The sequence below is a fragment of the Puma concolor genome, chromosome B3, assembly GCF_028749965.1.
Source record: "Puma concolor isolate L17-30 chromosome B3, mPumCon1.1.hap2, whole genome shotgun sequence".
NCBI classification, from domain to species: Eukaryota; Metazoa; Chordata; class Mammalia; order Carnivora; family Felidae; genus Puma; species Puma concolor.
Genome location: NC_141672.1, coordinates 38,690,013 through 38,702,642, shown reverse-complemented (window position 1 = coordinate 38,702,642; position 12,630 = coordinate 38,690,013). Strand labels below are relative to the sequence as shown.

The 12,630-nt window shown below is 40.3% G+C and overlaps 1 protein-coding gene across 3 annotated transcripts in view; it reads right to left on the bottom strand.

The window, feature by feature from the left end:
• The window catches only part of PPP2R5E (protein phosphatase 2 regulatory subunit B'epsilon), a 151,003-nt gene that overhangs the window by 22,935 nt on the left and 115,438 nt on the right, over nucleotides 1-12,630 (bottom strand). The window lies entirely within an intron of this gene.

Below are 12,630 nucleotides of genomic sequence, written 5' to 3'. Positions count from 1 at the left end.
ACTAAGGAGTATGGCGTTTCTTTGAGGGATGCTAAAACACGTTCTGTGATTATATAGCAGTCACGCATACACAACTTGGTGAATATACTAAACAACACTAAGTTGGAAACTTTTTTAAAAGGGTGGATTTTATGGTATGTGAATTATATTTCAATAAAGCTTTTCTTTTTCTTTCTTTTTTTTTTTTTTAAATGACAGTGGACAGGTTCCTCCAGCTGAAGAACAAACTTGAAGACTGGTTTGAATTTTACAGAGTTCCTCATACATTCATTATCATCGCAATAAAACAAGACTCACAGTTTATACTAAAGTTGACTTTACAGCAAAACATTTCAAGAGCATACTGACAGTATACAAATGAACACAGACTACACTAATTACCAAAAAAGCTATCAAGACACACGTAAGCATGATTTCAGGTGATTAAGACATGAGGCTGACAGCAGAAGAATAACTCAGTGGGCAGTAATCAAATAAATTATCTGCTTTTGCTTGGTGCTTTTCGTTGAACAAAGACACAATTACAGACAAAGAATGGCCCTTCAAATAACGGCAGGAAGTACAAACTGAAGGAGAATCTTCAAAATTGGGCAGGGACAGAAATGCAATTTTTGGCTACACAATGTCATCCATCTATCTATCCGTCCACCTGTCTGTCCACTCAAAAATCAAGTACCTCAAATAAATATGTCTGCCTATTCAGAGCCAGCCACTGGGCAAGGTGTCAGAGATACAACGGTGAGCAAGACAGACACAATCAGCTTTCACAAAGCCAAGTCTAAACGAGCGATACCGGTGAACAGGCAGCATAAGTGGTTTAGGATGCTATATGAACACACAGCAGACAAATCCACTCTACTGGGGAGAAGTGGAGTGGTAGGGAAGGCTTCTGGAGGAAGTGACATCCAGACAGATCCATGAAGAAATGAGAAGGCTGAAGTGGAGGGAGAGCGTTCATGGCAGGCTCAACAGCACATACCTTCACCAGCAGCCCATCAGAATAGAAGCTGTTAAGACAGCTGCCGTCTCTCTGCCCCGTCAGCCATGCAGTCCATCAACCAATCAATCAATGTCCGCACATGCCAAGAACTGTCCTTGTTACTGTACACACACACACACTAGTGAAAAACTTGGGAGCCCACAGGGAAAGCAACGAGCAAGTCGACTAAACACTTCCACAGGGAACACTCTAAGAAGGAAAGGTATGTGGCCCCATAAGCGAAAAGGTCCCAGGGGCCCAGTATCTCTTATCTACCACACACACAAAATGACATAAGATCTCTAACCTACTCATCCTACTCCTTGTTAATGGAAATAATTAACCTTTTAAGTTCTACTTTTTAATCTGGTTTCTATTTTTAGGTGTTATAAAAGGGTTTAATGGGTAATTTGCAACCAACATAAGAGAAGGTTTGAGGGGGTGTACTGTTAGCAAAACCTGAATCAACTATGCTTAGGCACTATTAATCTTAAGAGTTTAATGAAAATATAATTAAGCAAAAATTATTTAACTTGTGTTTTCATTAGGCACTCAAAAAACCATGCATTACCAGGCATCTAACTTAAGTCATTTACAAAGCCACAAATAGTATCATCATATATGATGTCCTATGAGAAAGAAAGACAAATTACATTATATAAATTACTTTTTTGCAGCTCTATAGAACACATTTTTGGTGAGTTCATGATATAAAAGACAAAAGAAAAAGTATAACAACACACAAGTTGAGAAAAGGAGGAGAGGGATGAGCTCTGCTTTCCAAAACAAAATGACACACTTGTGCTTAGTCATATAGACACGGCCCACAAAAAAGCAACGAGAAATCTCATCCAGCATCTGTAAATGCCTAGTGAACTGCACTCCCTACAATATAGCAGGCAACTTGTTGTCAGAGAAAAGCTGGAGAGTTTCCAAGGTGACTACAGAGCAAAGATAGACCTGTCAACATGCTGACTCCTAGTTTACAAAGCCAGCTTTCCTGAAGCTCACAAACAGGGATGAACTGGGGAGTGATTTAGCCAAAGAACCCTCCTTTGAACCTAATCATAAATCTCCAGGGACATGAAAAGGGCAAAATGAAAAAGGCAGTTAGGGTCTCCCAATCAGACATGGGAGACTGAAACTCTCTCCTGAGTCCCCCCTGAGATTAGAATAAAAGAATAAAAATGGAAGAAACCCACGGGGCAAAGAGGAATGGAGAGCAGATGAGACAAATTTACACATTTTTCAAAGATGGAAAGTGGATGGCAAGGGGTAACTATCTTAGGTTTCCTCTTTCTCCACTCTGCTAAGTGTTTTTCCATCCTGCCAGCAAGGAAGGGAGCCAACAAGAAGCAAGCCAGTTCACACTAGAGAACCCTTAAAAGGCTTAAGAACTGAAGACACCAGATATATTTGATTGCAAGGGTGTGGGGAGCTAAAAACAGGAGGGCTGGTTGAAAGTTTGTCGAAAGAGTAACAAGACCTCCCAGATCCGTGTCCCAAGCAGTGGACTAAAGATTTACAATCAAAATCTGGAGAGAATAAGCACCCAAGTCTCTCATCTTCAAGACACTGTACACAGCTAAGTGAAAAATTAAAAAAAAAAAGGGGGGGGGATTAAATAACAGTCAGCATGCTGAAGCATGAGACTTCTGCCGGTCCCTTTGCCTAAGCCCTCAAAATCCTGGATGAGGTAGGAGATAGGAAGGTCCCTTTTGAGGGACCTCAGCCTCAGCCTCTTGACAGCCTCAAGAGGAAACACCTGTTGATACAGATATTTGAGGGTTTGTCATTGAAAGAGCAAGGTCTCTGCCCAATGTGCTAAGTGTCTCCCATTTGTGTGCATGCATGCACACACGCGTGCTCACACACACACATGCGCGCTCTAAGAAGGCTCTTCAATGGTTCTAAGAAGCCTCTCTGATGACTAACATGTAACTATGAAGCCAAGGATCACCAGCATTCTAACACAAAGAGACCAAAACAAACAATCATAAAGACATCAGAGGAAAGAGCCACAATGCAAGCAAAGAAACAAACCAAAAAAAAAAAAAAAAAAAAAAACCTGCAAAAAAGAACTTATCCCCAGAAATAAACAAACCTATTGGATCCCTGAAACAAAACAGAGCAACTACACATGGATATTCAGAAAATAAAAAGAACTTCTGGAAATTCAAGATGTAACAGAAATAAAACTTTCAGAAGAACTGGAACATTACAATGAGCAAATCTATCCTGAAAGTATAGAAGAAGATAGTATATAGAAGAAAGAAGGTAACTAGAGGATCCATCTGGAAGGTCCAACACGTTCCAAACAGGCACAGAGAACAGACACACAGACACAAAAACAAAGCACATGAAATTATCTAAGAAAGAATTCAATGCAATTTTCCAGGAAAAGGGGACATGAGTTTCGATACCGCTAAGGGCCAGTATGTTCTCTGCACAATTAATAAACAAAGACCTACAGCAAAGCACATCAGTTTGAATCATGTGGACACGGGGGACAAAGAAAAGATCTCAAAAGCAGAGAGAGAAAATAGGTCACTATAAAGGATAAGGAGTCCCAGTTGGCACAGGTCTTCTCAATACCAATACTGGAAGTAGAAGACAATCTAGAACTCCCTAAAACATCTGAGAGAATATGAGTTCTAACCCATAAAGCTATCCCTAGCCAAAATGTCAATCAAGTGTGTGGGTAGAATAAAGACATGTTCAGAGAAGCAGGTCTCGAAAACTTACAACCCATTCATACCTTCTTAGGAAGCATCTAGAAGATGTATTCTGCCAAAATCAAAGAGAGGGAGATAAGCAAGCAAAGAGTGCAGAAGCATAGTGCAGAAGAGTGGCAAAGCGAAATCCCAGGATAACTACGGTGGATACAGCCTAGAGGAAGCCACCAGTGCCAACCAGAGCAAGATGCCCAGAGCTCCAGCTCTGGGAAGGAGACCTTCAGGGAAAACAATGGAACTACAGACTAGCCAATGTGTGGGCCAGACTGAGAAAAGCTGTACACTGCACTCAGAGAAGAACGGAGGGATGAACTAGTAACCAATACCCAGAAAAGCAAGCATGTGAAAAATAAGGCAACTATTAATTCCAGGGGGTTAAAAAAAAAAAAAAAAGCTCTACAGGAGAAGAAACACAATTATAGCATAACATGTGCCTTGGCTGAGAACAACACGTACACTAATGCAAACACTACAATTTCATTAAATTTTGTGACACAACTACATTGTTGAGATATAAAGGAAGAGATAGAGAGGGAGACATATAAAGATATACAGTAGGAAAAGATTTTAAAAAATCAAGGAACAGCAGCATTAAGAATGCAATTTAGAGAAATGGAAATCATACAAGGAAATACATGTAAACTGCTAGAAGACTTGAATGTGGTTTCCTCTAGGGATTGAGACTCTGGGTTGGGGAAGGATGAGTCAGAAGAGTGTTATTTTTCTTTATAAATCATATAAATACATTTGAATTACTTAATAGGCATTACTTTGTTAATTAAAACTATTTTTTCAAAATTCAGGGCAAAAGGTTTGAAACAAAACGTCCAACTGCCCTCTACTAGGATAAAGAAGCAACTACCCTGCCCTCCATTCCATGTAAAGAAATATTAAATGTAAAGAATATCAGAAATGCTCAAGTGAACAATCAATGTAATTGGTATTCTAAATGTTTTCATCCAAATTAAAATCAGGTCTCCAAATTTCTGGCTTTGCTTTTAACTTTAGCTATTCTACAACCTGAAAAATGGTATCTCCTGAACACCTTTACCGTGACCGGGTAATGCACGTGGAGAAAACAGCCCAGAACCAAGCAACAAGAGCCAACAGCAGCCTGACTCCAATGAATGAGAACAACTCAAGAGGACCAACGTATGAAATGAGCTCATCCGGGGGCACCACTGAAAGCACGGTGGGGACAAGGGGTGGAAAGGCTGCACGCTGTAAGCTTCTAGCAATTCTGACTTCAAGACTCTGATGGAAACTCAGTATATTTCAAAGGTGGAAGTCACACAAACACGAACAACTCTGTCAAGTCATATGCTTTTATTTTCTTCCTAATTTCTATTCTTCCCACATACTAGAGAAGTCCATTGTTTTCTCCCTCAACAAAACCTTGCAATTTAAAATCTTAAGACAATCAATTTGGTCAGCACTTCAAGAAAGAGCTGTTGCTCTACATAATGATGCAGGCAGGGACTAGCCACATAATTTGTGGAGCCCAATGCAAAATGAGAATGTGGGGCTCCTTGTTCAAAAACTAGTAGGAATTTCTGGGGCGCCTGGGTGGCTCAGTGGGCTAAGCAACCGACTTCGGTTCAGGTCATGATCTCGCGTCTCGTGAGTTCGAGCCCAGTGTCAGGGCACTGTGCTGACAGTTCAGAGCCAGGAGCCTTCTTCAGATTCTCTCTGCCCCTCCTTGCTCACGCTGTCTCTCGCTCTCTCTCTCTCTCTCTCTTTCTCAAAAATAGAAATTAAACATTAAAAAAAATTAAAAACCATTAAGAATTTCAAGACCACAATGGCAAAGCATTAAACCAAGAGCAGGGCCCTTCTCAGCCTGGGGCCCATGTCATCGCCCAAGCTGCACAACCAGAAAGCTGGCTCTGAATGCAGGAGTCCGGGCAGGAAAGCCCTTTCCCAAGGTTCTTAAGTTACAGGTTGCACTGGAGGGGATGAGGTGAAGAGGTAGTTTACCGTTCATCGGTAATGGCTACCTGATAAAATTCCTGATAGAAATAAATTCTCTAAAGCTTTATATGCTACAGCCTCTGAGAGAGAATGTAAACATTTTGGCATATTCAAGGAACTTGTTTGGAAAATAGCTCTTTGTATCAGAGCTGACGTTCAAGGCCTCATGAAATTTATTTCGTTTAAAACTTAAAAGTTTTTAACAGGTTGCTGTGTGTCACGTCCAATTTGTCTTGAGTTTTTAAAACACAATAACGAAACGTCACTTTTAAGGACAGGGTAAATGATTTGCATAATTTGCATGGTAATTATCGCACCTTTCAGCTTAAATGTAACTGCAAATGTGAAATACAAATTACTAAGTTGCAATCTCCAGCAGTACATATGTTTACGGGGACACTTGAACAGTATGTCTCTTAGCAACCACTGACTGCTTTTCAGATTTGCAGAGTGGTTGAAAGCAGTCTTTAGAAATATGCTACTAAACTCTTGCCACGATAATACACCCAACGAAATAATTCAAGGTTTGGCAACTCATTTTTTGATCAGGTGGTGGAAGGAGAGATCATAAAGAAACCACTTTCCCAACTGTCCTAACACAGATGAAAATTATCTTTATTGGGAATAGACATGTGTGTTCCATAAGCCAAAGTCAGCCTGCACACCTGTAGCTCTACAAGGCAGTTGCTAAGTCTAAAATCAACATGACCATAGACACACAAGTGTACTATGCAATCAAGTGACTCTCTAGATCAATCTGACAGCTTTCTTTTATAAAGACTTAGATTAAGTATATAAGAAATGCTAAAGGTTATGTAAATCTAGATTTAATAAAAATTACAGTGAAATTTAAGCAAGCCACTCAGTCATACCATTCTTAAATAAAAAACAGCAAACCCTTCAAAGGTACAAGTTACAGAGAGTTCTGTCTGGCCCGTACAAAAATCTGGATTTCTGGGTTCTCTTGACCTCTTGAGGTCACTGCTGTCTCCATCACTCCTTCCTGTCACACTCAGACTACTTCATTCTGTACCACTTGTCTGGCCTCAATAAATATTTAGTTGTCCTATCTTTGCTTCTCACCTATTTTTTTTTTTAAGTTTATATATTTGTTTTGAGAGAGAGAGAGAGCATGAGGAGGAGAAGGGAAGAGACAGAGAGAGAGAGAGAGAGAGAGAGAGAGAGAGAGAGAGAATCTCAAGCAGGTTCCACGCTATCAGCACAGAACCCAATGTGGGGCTTGATCCCATACACCGTGAGATCACGACCTGAGCCGAAATCAAGAGTCAGACGCCTAACCGACTGAGCCACCCAGGCACCTCTGCTTCTTCTCACCTATTAAAAGTCTATGCTCCTGGCACTAATACACATTCACTTCTAACACTGGAAGAAATCAGTTGGTGAAATGAATCCAAGGACAGGAGAGACCACATTTAACACCTGAAAAAAATCTCAATAGCCAGAGTCCAAAGGGTTTTTTCTTTTTTTTTTTTTTGACTTTTATAAAGGTAAAAGTTGAATTTCAAAAAAAAAATTCATAACATGGGGGTTAAGATGTTGACAGACAAATACCATGTGACTTCACGGACTGAGGCTATTCTAGAAAATATGATGAAAGAAGATTCTTAGTGTTGTCAGGAACTGTTCTAAGTGCCTGTGCATGTATTCACTTCATAAATCTCCACAACCACCTCTCAACAAAACTACAATTATGCTGTGGATATTTTGCATCTACTTTCCAGATGAGGAAACGGAGGCAACACAGTTATATAACTTGCCCAAGGTCATGCACTAAAAAATGGCAGAGCCTGAATTCAAACCAGTCTATCCACTTCACCTCTTATCTATACTGCTTCCTGATGAGGAAGAAAACTGAGTAGCGTTGAGAAAGGTTCTTGGGGCAACACTGGAAGTTTTCCACTGAGCGTCAGATTTTAAAAGGACACATACAAGTGATGAAAACAAATGTTAAGTATAAATGAATGGTGTAGTCTTACAAAAACAGTCTTACGAAGGCTAATGCACAGAGTCAGCTGAGGTTGATGAAAAATGCAACGCAACAAAGTGAGACTTAGTAAATACCTTATTTATAATTTTATTAAATAAAATTTAAAAATTACTAACGTAATTATAATCACTGCTGATAACATACATGTTCATTTTTTAAAATGTAAAAACTAGAGAAATACAAAAAATCAGAAAGTAACGTTCTTCACACTTAATCACATTCTACCAGGCAATTAATAACAGTTTGCCTTCCAAAACTTTAAGTGCATATACAAATATTCCTTTTCCCTAAAATACGAGACTCAAATTCAAAAACATCATACTGTTCCATAATATGCATGTTTCACTTCAAAACAGATCTTGTGTAGCTCTATCTCATTCTTTCTACAAAATGATGAATATCCCATTATATGAATGTCCACAGTCTATTCAACCAACACCCTACTGAGGAACATTTAAACTGTTTCCAATTTATATTAACAATGATGCATTCCCCATGCTTGTACATATATCTTTGTGTACACACCTGACTATTTCTCATGGAATTGCTCAGTGGATAAAATTTAAGCCAACAGAATCCTCCCAGCTTTCCTCTCCGGAGGATTTTTACCAATGCATTGGTACATTATTTATGGTTTATGTTTTCCACTCAAGCCTCTGCTAAGTTCCAGTCTCCTGTACCCATGCCACACTGTTTTAATTCATGTGCCTTTATAGTTTTAATATAGTACATTCATGGTTATGAATAAATATCTAATAGGCAAAGGATCTTTAGTTTTCTATTTCAAAAATTTATTTCATGAACTTTGAAATTTTCAAATAAACTACTAAAAAAAATTTTTTTTTATTCTTTCTTTATTTCTGAGACACAGCAAGACAGAGTGCGAGTGGGGGAGGAACAGAGAGAGAGGGAGACACAGAATCTGAAGCGGGATCCAGGCTCTGGGCTGTCAGCGCAGAGCCCGATGCGGGGCTTGAACTCACAAACCGCAAGATCATGACCTGAGCCAAAGTCGGACACTTAACTGACCGAGCCACCCAGGCACCCCTGAAATTGTAATTAGAATTGCACTAAATGTGTATATTAACTTGGAGATTCTATGGATATCCTTATGATGGCAAGTTTCCCATCTAGGAATATGTCATTTGTTCAAGGCTTCTTTGCAAAAATTTCTTGTAAGTTTTACATAAACTTTAAAAAAAAAAAATGTCTATTTATTTTGAACAAGAGTGAGCATCCACACACACTTGTGAACAAGTTGGGGGGGGGGGGAGAGACAGAGAGAGCGAGAGGGAGGGAGGCAGGGAGGGAGGGAGAGAGAATCCCAAACAGGCTCCTTGCAATCAGTGCAGAGCCCAACACGGAGCTTGATCTTGCGAACTGTGAGATCACGATCTGAACTGAAATTAAGAGCTGGATACTTAAGCAACTGAGCCACCCAGGCACCGCTCACATAAACTTTTAAATTTCATTTCGAAAGGTGGAGATTTTATTTATTTATTTATTTATTTATTTATTTATTTATTTATTTATTTATTTATTTATTTTAAGTAGGCTTCACACCCAGAACAGAGCCCAATGCACGGCTTGATCTCATGAACTGTGAGATCAAGACCATAGTTGAGATCAAGAGTCAGATGCTTAACTGACCAAGCCACCCAGGTGCCCCCAAAAGGTGGAGGTTTTAAAATTAATATTGGAATAAAAAAAATAAGACTACTAATGTGGGTAAACAATATAATATGAGGGAGGTATAAAAAGAGGAATTTGTATTTAATGAGCGGCTACTATAATCCATGCATGATTATCTGCAGTTTTTATAAGTCATACCATTTTATCATCATAACAAGCCTACTTGTTATAATTTGTTGTAAGAGAGGTCCACATTACAGCCATTTAGAGAAGACAACACTGAGGTTCAGAAGAGTAAAAAAAAATCTGCCCGGAGTTTTCCAGTACATGCTTACAACTGAAGGGAGGGAGCCTATATTTGTATCCATAGTGCCAACTCAATCAAGCATATGTAACAATTGTCAGTTTGGGTATACATCCTATGTACTTAAATCTCATTTTTTCTGTTACCTCATGTTGCAAATGAGGAGACTCAAGCTCGGACAGCAAGTGTATTAACTGGCTGAAGACCACACTGCCAAGTAAGGCAGAAAAGCCCATTTTAATGCAGTTCCTTCTTACCCCACGGTGCATATTTTAGCCCAATAATCTACTACTTAGAGTACACAGGGGAGTCAGGCTGCAAATACACAGCTTGCTAACTTTCTTTCCACTACCTTATGTTAAAATAGCTCAATTCTTAATTTTGCTTGTGTCTTTACTGACAGGAGAAACAAGAATCAAAATAGACTGTGAAGAATACAGCTAGCTGCTATAGAAAATAGGTTGAAATCTCATGGCTAGGATACATTATGCCTAACTCAATAAAAAAGTTTTAAGTTGAGATGACCAAAAATCCCTTCTGAGATCCTTTGAGAATCTACAGAGAATAAAACATCTGCTCCAAGAAAAGGAATGCGGTAAATGTCATCCTGATTTGCAAAAGAGAAAGGTAGGAGGGTTCCCGTGTCATAAGAAGACCAGGCTTAGGTACAAAACACGCCAGGACTAGGTGGCGCCACGGGAGGCTGTGGGGAGAGATACAAGCAGGGGGAAGAGGGGGTGTAAATAACGAATGAGCGAACTACATGGTACACAAATGAAGGAGCTGCCAGCTCCAGGATACTTGAGGCATGGCGGCGGGAGGAAAAGGAGGGCGTGTAGGGGCAGGGCGTAATCTCAGCACGATGCCTTAAGCTCCAAAAGGCCAAGCAGGTCCCAAGTCAGAAACAAACAACCCAGGAAGGGAGCTCAGGAGAATCACACTGGGGACTGAGACCCCACTCCTGCAAGGTGCTAGGATCCCGGGTAAGTCATCAGCAGACTAAGGGGTATGAAAAGAGGCAGGAGGCCCGCTTTGCAGGTTAGCAACAAGAACGAACGGGTGTTCTGGAAAATGGCAGCTAATTGGCACCCAGAGCTTATCCCCAACATGACAGTTAATGCTCTGCTTAGTCACAGGATTACATTCAAGCACCACTCGGTGGTGTTATTGATTTTGCCAACACTCTGCCTGTCCCTTTGCTGACTGATTCAGGAACTGCGGTGAGCCCTCATGTGAAGGTTGAGTTCATCAACAGACCCAGCAGAGGGAAGGTAAAGGAGGCAAAAGTTGTAGAAATGAGGCAAGGGCTGAAAACAAAGCATTAGTACATGGACTTCACTATGTATACTCAGTTTCTCGTCTCTGCAAAAACTCGGGAGACAGATGATCAATCGCATGGTTTGTTAAGTACTGAGGGTATCATTACCAATAAGGAGCAGGAGCCCCTAGAAGTTCACTAATGTCCCATGGCAGATGAATGGCATTCCTTTTTATGATAAAGTCTCATGGCCCATAAATGAGGGGGATGCTGTAAGCACACAGTCCTGGCTTTCACTCTGGCATCTGACAAAGTCTCTACACTCTCCTTATGAACAAAATTTTAAAATGAAAGAAGGATGATGACATTCTAGAGTAAATTTCTAACGGGTTTAAGGATGGAATTCAAAGACTGTTGATTAATGAATCTGTGCTAAATAAAGGGAAGTCGCTAAAGGCATGCCAAAGGCCTCTATCATCAGTGCTGGCTGTTTTCACAACTTCTTCAGTCAATGACCTGAGATGAAGCCAATAGCTACTAGCACAGTTAAGAAAGTCGCAGATGTGATCGAGATGGAAGGCACGATGAATGCGGTGGATGACAGGCTCAAGATACAGAAAGACTTCAAAAGTCTGGGGCGAAATGATATTCTGCAGAAATACATGTCAAATCCTACAGCAAATCGTACAACGAACGAGAACAAGAGAAAACATGGCTTTACATTATGCATAAAGCTAAATTAGAAATCAGTTAAAGACCACAAGTTAACACAACTTATGTTAACACAAGTTAACAGTGCCATGGAACAGCAGGAAGAGCTAATGAGACTTCTTCCCCTTTAAGAAACCTGGCACCCGCGGAGAACCCAATTCTAAGCTGTGCTGGACTGACAAGGCTCAGGGCACTATGTCCTGACAGAGACAGAAGCCTTCCAAAACTGACAAATGAGACAGGGTCCACAGAACTAAAGACAAAGTCTAGAACAGAGACCATACGGACAGTGGCTCGCTGGATCCAGAAGGCGGATGGGCATAGTTCATCCTGAGCAGGAGTTTAGAACTATGAGAAAACTTCACAAATAATCTGGATTTCTGTTTCTCTCGAGGGAAGAAAAGAAAAAAAAAAAAGTCTACCAATAACTGAAAGAAGAGGGGTAGCCAAAGCTCCCTTTAGTAGAACTCTGTCTACCTCCTATTATCTGACACCTGGCCACCATACTTGCCATAAATGAGCCTAGAAGCATTTGAGTTACAACTGCTGTTCTAGGGAAAAAGAGCCAAGAGGTAAACACAAACGCTGTGGTCTAAGACCTGAACTGTTGTGTCTGAGCCAGTGAGTAATAAAGGACTATTCTGGGGAAATAAGGCCAGAGGGTACACGGTATAGGGAGGGTCAAGAAAAAAAGAACTTTCTAACAAAAACAGAATAATCTGCCCAAGTATATGGTCCTCCTTCACTAAAAAAGAATAAATGGGAGTCACCCCTTTTCAGGGTCCCAAAGGAGACTAATTCACTGGGGGAAGAGCTAGAACAGACATGCAAAACATCCCTTCAAGTCTGGGTTTCTCTGATGTTTTCATCTAATGAGCTTCATTATCATCAGTACCCATCTACCATGAAGAACACACTGAGCTGGGCCATGCAAGCTTTTGGTGTACTATTTCCATGTCAACTGAACACGGGCTTCACTATCTGATCCTCTTGGGTACTTTAACTTACCATAAACATAAGGAAACCTTAATA